This window comes from Phragmites australis, chromosome 5 (assembly GCF_958298935.1).
Source record: "Phragmites australis chromosome 5, lpPhrAust1.1, whole genome shotgun sequence".
NCBI lineage: Eukaryota > Viridiplantae > Streptophyta > Magnoliopsida > Poales > Poaceae > Phragmites > Phragmites australis.
In genome coordinates, this window is record NC_084925.1 from 12679437 (window position 1) to 12688188 (window position 8752).

An 8752-nucleotide genomic window follows, 5' to 3' on the forward strand; every position below is an offset into this window, starting at 1 on the left:
TCGTTGGGTTAACGACTACTTAGTGAGTTTGAGGCTATAAATACCTCTCCACTCAGTCATTTGAAGGTGCTAGAATCCAGAGAAACACAGAGAAACTTGAGAAGACATTCAAGCCACCAAAGTACTTAAAGTGATAATCCAAAGCGATTAAACGCAAGATTAGATAGTGTTTAGTGCTTATAGGCCTAGAGTGAGTTGTAGCTAGGTAGTGCAACTTGAAAAAGGGATCAAAGAGTGATCCTATCTTGTACCAAATGGTACACCGGTGCCTTGGAGTCTTAATGACTCGCCGATAACTTGAGCTAAAGTTGCTCAAACTTATTGACCCTCTGACTTGGTGTGAAGCGGCGGTAATACACATGTAGACGGACATGAAGACCCTTACTTTGGTGGCTGAAGCTTTGAAGTGATCAGGACGACAAGTGATCATAAGAGAGGCAAGTGGTGAGGCCTTGTCTTTGTGGCTTGGCGACTCATCCGGTTTGAGGTCTTGCCTTGGTGGTTTTGTAGCTCAAGAGCCATGACCGAGTGCGAACCGGGAGCTTATCCTTGGTGGAGCTCCAACGTGGACTAAGTGTGGCATTCATGTTATCGATACCATAGGATTATAAATTCATTGTGCCGAGTTTGCTCTCTCTACCTTATTTATGTTTTCGCATTTACATACTTGCAATCTATATTTGTGCATTTATCTTCCTAGAGTAATTTGCCAGGACTGGCTATATGTTACAAAACTCTTTTGCGCGGCAGAGTAGATACACTAGATAAACGTAGAGCATATTTAGATACACTAGATAAACGTAGAGCATATTTAGATCGAAATTGAGATATGTTTATTTCGTAAAAATTTTGGAGCCAATAAGATTTCTAAGTATCCTAATTCACCCCCTCTTAGGACGACATCGATCCTGACAATACCCAAAACCTGACATTGACTAGCTATCAGACATGACATACATATAGCATAATTTATCAAATTAAAACAACATGTGATCCAAAGTAGGGGTGCAACATGCTTAAATACTTGCCTTGAGCTTCAACTTCGCAATCAATAGCCACACCCTCGATCATGCCTACGTTGCTCTTCGACTCTTCGTTCTCTAAGGAAAGAGTGTGTGCAATACAATGAGCATAAGTGAAATGCAATGCAACGTGATCCAGATGCCATGAAAATGCACATGAATGAAGTGCACTAAGTAAAGAACATGATAGAATAGGACACAAAGAAAATATCATACACTCATGGTATAAACAAATAAGAGAGGTGTTATCCTAATTATCAATTCAATTAAAAAGGGATACACTAAAATAACTTATATTTAGGAAAGGTTTAACATGTCAACCAATATTTTTCCAGTGGAGGCTTATACAATTAATGATTTTTAGAAGTGGTTTCCACCCCCCAAATTATTTTTATTCATTGTTGTACGATTTTTAGAAGCTAGCAATGGGATACTAAACGTGTGCTGAAACAATGGGCCATACTTCTCTAACATGGTGGCCACTATTTTTACTAGAAAGTAGCATTTTTATCAAGATTACTAGAACTAGATTCACCATTTTTGGATCAACTATGATTAAACAATGATTAAAGCAAGATTGAACACAATTAAATCAATTTAGGAATAAATAAACAATTCCCATGAGTACTAACAATTTTATACAGCAGGGTAAAGCTAACAAAAGTGGCTTCATAATTTTTGGATTAATATTCGATATACTATGAATTTTGCAAGCTATCAACCAATTTACTAGTTGTACAAATAATCGTTTTCCCCCATTTCTTAATTAAACGAATAAATAATTCTAGCTGGACCTTTTGTATTGGGATCTATCTAACCACTTGTATGAAAGGTGGGCTTGCATGCGATTGACCCGGTCACTGCGGCAACACCGAGCTCTAGCGTTTCGCACCAAGCTTGCACATTGCCAGCCATGGCAGTGGCACTAGCAATTCTCGCTGGCGACGAGTGGCGGAGAGATTCCCCATGGAGTGGACAGAATGAGCTTTAGAGAGAGATGACGGGCCTAATGATGGGGTCCTCGGCGGACGGGCTTGGTCGGGGAGGTGCTGGCGGCGAGCGACCCATCACAGCGGAGCTCAACTCACGCGGCTGACTGCACCAGCATCGGGCCATTATAGAGAAAGGCGCGCATGAAAGATAGCTAGGGGATCCCTGAAGCTTACCATATGATGGTTAGGTTGGAAAAGCTCGGCCACTGGGGGAAATCATTGTGGTGCGCGGTGCGGCTGTCATATTTGGGGAAGACAGCGGGTGCATGCTTGGCTTGGTCGAAGACAATAGGGAAACGGTAAAAATGGTTTGCAAAAGCCACGAGTGTCCTCCCTCCTTGCTTCTCTAGACAAGGGCTCAGCGGATCCAGAGACGACAAGTCAAAGATGGGTGGCAGCTCATTGGATTTGAGTGATGGCGCTGCTGCTGCTGTGTAGAGAAAGAGAGAGCAAGGGAGAGGGAAAGGAACAGAGGGGGCGCCGGAATGGGGATAAGGTGGAGAGGGCATCGGGCCATGGTTGGTCAACTGGGGGGTGGCCAGGCATCACCGGTCATGCGGCATCTCTGCTCTATCTAGGCCGTGCAGGAGGGAGAGGAGCGACTGACGGGTGAGGCCGACCAGTCAGTGAATCAGAGGCGCCTAATTTTCCCTTCTCACATTTGTTTGCTTGGAGACTGACCCAAAAGACTTCCAAAAAAATCCCCAACTTTTGGTGCAGTTCCTATAATTCATGAGGAATCTATTTTAAAAGGATTCATCTCAACTTTTGGAATTTCTAGCAATTTTTGAGGCCTTAAATAAATTCTCAAAAATCTGAAAAAAATCACTAATATTCATCTCACTTGATATACTAATTTCTAAAATTATCTCCAACCCTGGGTCATATGATGAAAAAGTGAGTTACTATGTAAAGCCCCATTTAATTGCATTCTTCTCAATTCATGTGATATTCTATTGTGGATCACATTTGAATTCAAACCAATTCAATTTGCACATAATTCAATCAAATGCTTATGAATGCATATGAATTGCATGTAAACATGAATATATATGAAATTGGGGTGTGATAGCACAGCCTCTATAGATTAAATAGGGACCACTTTCTCATTGTCCTCTGTGATGGTCCATCAGTCATCACTATTTTTGTTTCTACCTTGACCCCCTCGCTTTCGTTTCTGATGGACTTAGGTTCAGGTTCATCATCTGAATTTTGAGCCAATGATAACATCTTGACATAAAGGAAAATAAAATTAAAGAAAACTATTTATAAGGAAAATCAAAAAGTAATTAAATAATAATAAAATGTAAAATATGATCAATTTCAAATAAATGTCTACCCTTCTCTCCAAAGTAACTAACCCTAAGTTCTGATAGTGTAAACATGGATGGACAAACTAACCCTATGACCTACATGTCTATTCCCTTCTCTCTATTTTCTATATACAACGTTGTTTATCAACCCAAAAATAATTTGTAACACTATTCCAATAGACATATCATCTCATCTCATCATTCATCTCATTCACACACATCTACCAACATTATTTCATCTACCAAATCAACTATCACATTCATCTATCATATAAACATATATAGCTAATGCTCGGCGTGTGAATACCTCGTTGTCCACGGATGGGTTGTAGCTCGAGCTAGGGTTGGAGACCAGTTGCTCATTGGACTCTTGCTTCAAAGTTGTCCCCTCTCCTTTCTTTGCTTCGACTGTGGCGACGATGACATGCTTGGGTCTTATTGGGGGAAGACCATGGCGACACATTTGGGGCATAGTGCAGGATAACAACAGTGGCGTGCTTGGCCTTGGTGACCCACTCTTTCTTAGACCCCATGTGGAGGAATACGATGGCATCGGCGTGCTCAACCTTGGTGAAGGAGGATGACTATGGTGTGTTCTTGGTGCTCGATGGAGGATTATGTCGGTAGTGGCTTAGGGACATCAGCCTCAGTAGAGAAGATAAACATTGGGCAATGGAGTATGATAGGGGAGGGGATGTTGGCTTTGGTGGAGGAGGAGTGGGTGTATGATAGGATTGGGCTCAGTGGTGGAGGACATTGACGGTGGTGGCTCGGGGACATCGGTGGAGGAGGACAATGGGAGAGGAGCAGGAGGAGGCAAATCTAGTGCAGGAAGAGGAGGAGGTGGCAAATCTAGAGCATGAGGAGGCGGTGATGAGCTCTAGGATGTCGGTAGCAGCGGGAGCTTGGCATGGTGGCTGATAGCTTAGGAGTTAGCATTCAGTGGTGATGCACTGATGGAGGTGGCCGAGTATATATTGGTGGGCATTTGTTGAGTTGATTCTAGACATGAACTGACTGGATAAATGCTTTTCTAGTTAGGTGGCCAAGTAAACCAACTAGAAATATCCATTATCCCAGTAGGTTCTACTACATAACCGACTAGAGGAATGGTATTTCCCAAACAGTTGCACATAATTTTTAATATGGGTTTTATTAAATTTCAGTTCTCACATAAAAGTCTTTGTTTGTTCTTAATTTTCTTTTGCAATTTGTGTTTGGCTACCTCGATGTTCATGTGATATGTGTATGTTGTCTCCTCGCTTCCAATAGTTTATCTAAGTGAGTCAAGATCCTCTCACATATGTGATATGTGTTCGACTGCCTCGATGTTCAGATTAATTTGATTTTTGAATCTCCAACCACTTTGTTCACTCTTTTGAAAAGTTTGTTTTTTGAAATCTCATTTTTGAAGAGTGATAGAGAGTGGAAAAAAACAGTATCGGATAAAGTGGAAAGTACTACTTCTGGTTTGTCCCTACGCTGCCATACAAGTGTTTGCATAAAACCACCAAAGATTTGCATTGTAAGTTTGTGCTACTTTACAAATGAAACAAAATAATACATAGGGTTAAATCCTTTATCAATTTAATTAATTATACTATAATTGATATAATTAATTAAAATTTACAAAAAGTGTTGCTAATTTTACAAAAATATAGATAATTATTAATTATAACATGAAGCTTTAAGGGAGTAACATGGACTTTTTCGTACTCTAGTCTATGCTTCTTCATCACCAAGCCACTGAGGGTGGCAGTGTGGCTGATGGTGATAATGCCGGTGGCACCTCTGTCATTGTCATCACTGGAGTCATCGAAGTCAGAGTCAACATCGGCCCACTCCTCGACTTCATCCTTGTCGGTGCCTCCCTCCTCGGCCGCCTCCTCCTCTTCTTCATCATCCTCCTCCTCATCCATGAGGCATGTGCGATAACGTCATTGTTGGCATCCTCATCCACGAACGCTAGTTCTTCATGCAAGGTGTGCGTGATAGTAGGGTCGTTGGTGGCGGCGACATCCTCATATATGTGAAAGGGGATCTGGTATCGCCTAGAGGGAGTGAGTAGGCGTATCCTAAAAAAATTTATAAACTAAATGCAGCAGATTAGCAATATACGAACAGTCCGTATATTTTTCTAAAACCTCCGCAGATATACAAAGGTTCTGTAGAAATATGCGGATACTCTGGAGATTTTAGGAAAAACTTAAGTAGATGCCTGTGCAATTTAACGTGGATCAAATCCACGAATTACCCAGCACCAGTGGATGTATTCCAACCTATCTCACCAAGTACCTGCAGCTGAAACTTCACAAGAAAGTAGATTGAGCAATATGCATAAATAGAGAGCAGAACTCAAGAACAAGAAACAAGAGAAGAGATATGCGATTTATTTCCTGAAGTTCGACACCTCTACTAGAGGTTCCTATGTCTCCGTTGAGGGGCCCAGTCACCTTAAGTCGGGTCTCTCTCAACCCTTTTCCTCTTCAAGCTCGGTCATTCTTGAGCTTGACTTCCACTCTTGATTTCTTTCCTTGTGGAAGCTAAATCAAAGCCTTCACAATTTTTTTCGCGGCACACCATAACCTTGAGTGCTCACTGGTGATGCCTAGCCGCCTAGGAGCTTTAAGCTCTAAGAATAAAAAACACGATGACGAACTTTTTACCAATGAACTCGAGTGTTCAATATGGGATTTAACTCACTTGCACTCAATATTTCAATTTCTCAACCTAACTCCCTAAAATTAGCTGTTACACCTGAGAAAATGCGGTCGCAAAAATTTGCGGACCCTCTAGACTTTAACACAAGAAGCCGCTGTTTTAAAAAACTAGCCGTTAGACCTGGAATTTGCGGACCCTCCACAAAAATACGGACTCTCCGCAAAAAGGTGCGGAGTCTCCGCAGTTTAACAAACAGCCCAGGTCACCAAAGAGAAAACGCCATAACTTTTGATCCCAAAATCTGATTTCGAAGATTTCGAACTCTATATAAAGCTTATTCAGAGGAATATACATCCCAACTGAATTCATGATATTAAACCTATATGATCAAACTAGGAACTCTCTGAAATCCAATTCGAACACTTTCACACTTTCCGCACTGGGCTCATAAAGCGAACTCTGACTTTGGGTTTGGTTAGAAAATCTTGAGCATTGGGACACGACAAGTTGTTCAACGTTGTATCCCTCTTAATAGTATGGCATACCTATACTCAACTTGAAAGATAAAACATATTTGAACCACTTTGAGCTTTTGAATACCTTCAAATACCGCTTCTTTCCTTCAAACTTTAGAGGGTTGCCAACTTTTATATTGTCATCACTCCATCTCTTCTTGATTCTTCATGTGATTAATGTGAATCACCTGTAGCTTCCCATGGCCTCGCACGGTATTGGCATAAAGCTTTCACTCACTCTTCACCACTGCCTTGGTCCTTCGATGCCAAGCCATTTGCTTACTCTTCACCACCGGATGGTCCATCCCAGTCGAGTCTTGCTTGCCATTTATCATCTTGCCATAGAAAACCTTTTGTACCCGATATCTTCAATAAATTCACTTTATTATATATGGAGTTCAATCTTGTTCTTCACTCTTGGCATATATGATTTCAATTTAACGTATGTCTTCTTATGGATCATTACCCCAACTCACTCTTAAGCATAAAGTACGTGGGTTAGTTCATAAACTCACTTGACAATGACATACCTTTAGTTACTTGATTTCCGCAAGTAACTTAGCATTCACGCTTATCACCAATCCTCAACGAGCTTTTCTTTCTTCTTATAAGCATCACTAAGATCTCAATGACTTTGATGCAATTCTTTGAACTCATGACATTTCTCAACTAATCTATACTTCATCATTTATGCATCTCCTATGAAATAATCTAATAACAATTCTCAACATAATTTTTAATCTATAGATATTGTCATTAATTATCAAAATCACACATAAGAGCTACATGCACTTTCAACATGGCCATGGGTTCTTCATGCATGACATGCACAGTAGCCTCGTTGTTGTCGTCATTAGGGGAGGGTTTTTCTCCTCATAGTCGATGGAGGTCCAAGAGAAGGGGGAATTTCTAGTAGGCTTGACCAGTCAATTCCAGCCAAGAACCAACTGCCAAGAACTGACTGGGATAACAATGATCACAGTTAGTTTTTCAAAACCGACCGCAATCATGGTATTTGGACCGACTGAATTTAGGGTTTGTGTAGTTGTGATGAGCCAAAAATTCAAGTGAGGATGAGGAGAGAAATACTTGGGTTAGAAATAGCTAGTCCGTTCCTTTTACATAGCTATTGTATTCCATGCAAACACAAGTGGAAATAATGCACTTGTGTTGAGCCTAGTGTTCCAAAGCTGGTCCTAGTGTAGCTTCACAGTTGGTCTGGCTGAAGTCTCCGAACCACCAAACCCACATGTGAGTCTAAGTATATACATAAGTGGAAATATCTAAGTGGCAACATGGTTAGTAGCCCAAAATATATATAATTGCCTGTGGTCTTCAATATATTATTTTAGTTGGAGCTATATATTGATTCATATATAATCGATGAAAAAAACTATATGGGTGTAGCTTTGTCCTTTTCCATAACTTTTCCGTCTCCCGTTGTGCCATGTCATAAATAAATCACCTAGTGGGCCACTCACCCACCCAAATACATTAACAAATCAAGCGGTAGTGGTGGGTGTGATTGCTTTCTTTTTTTTTCCTTTTCCTACAATCTTAGGCAAGCTAGTGAAGCAAGAAAGAGTTGTTGGAGTTGGAAAGAGAAGCATACACCAATTCATAATCTTTAAGATTGGTGAGAAGAGGAAGGTGATCATAAGTCGACGAGATTGCCACACTATAAATAGATATGGTGACTTCACGATATGTTGTCGGCCAACAACTATAGGCTAAAAGACGACTTCATGTAAAGATAATTGTAGATAAACGGATGCATTCGTCCTGTATCATCACCATGTTTGGTGGGTATTAGGGATTCTCATAGCTACCAATGAAATCGAGGATGTTTACTCTAAAACAACACCTTCACAGTCCTACTATCAAAATTGTTACCACTTAGCTACATTATTTATCTGAGCATTCAACAAGGTTGTACTACTACTTCACTCCATAATAATACACCATAATTTCGTGTAATTTCCAATGGAGGAGGCAAGGATCCACTGGCTCACCTCTTGATTTGTAGACAAGTTAGCTTACTCCTACGTTTGACCTTCTTTCTTTCTTAGGCATGAGACCAAGGTTGATGGAAGTTGAACATTTCTATAGGTGTCATACCACGATCATTATCACAAGCAAACAAAACAACCATGAATCTAGATGGGCCCTTACGACTGCATGGTAGGTAGTGGAGATCAGCATAGAAACTGAACTCATACGGTAGTGGCAATTGAAACATTTGACTTATC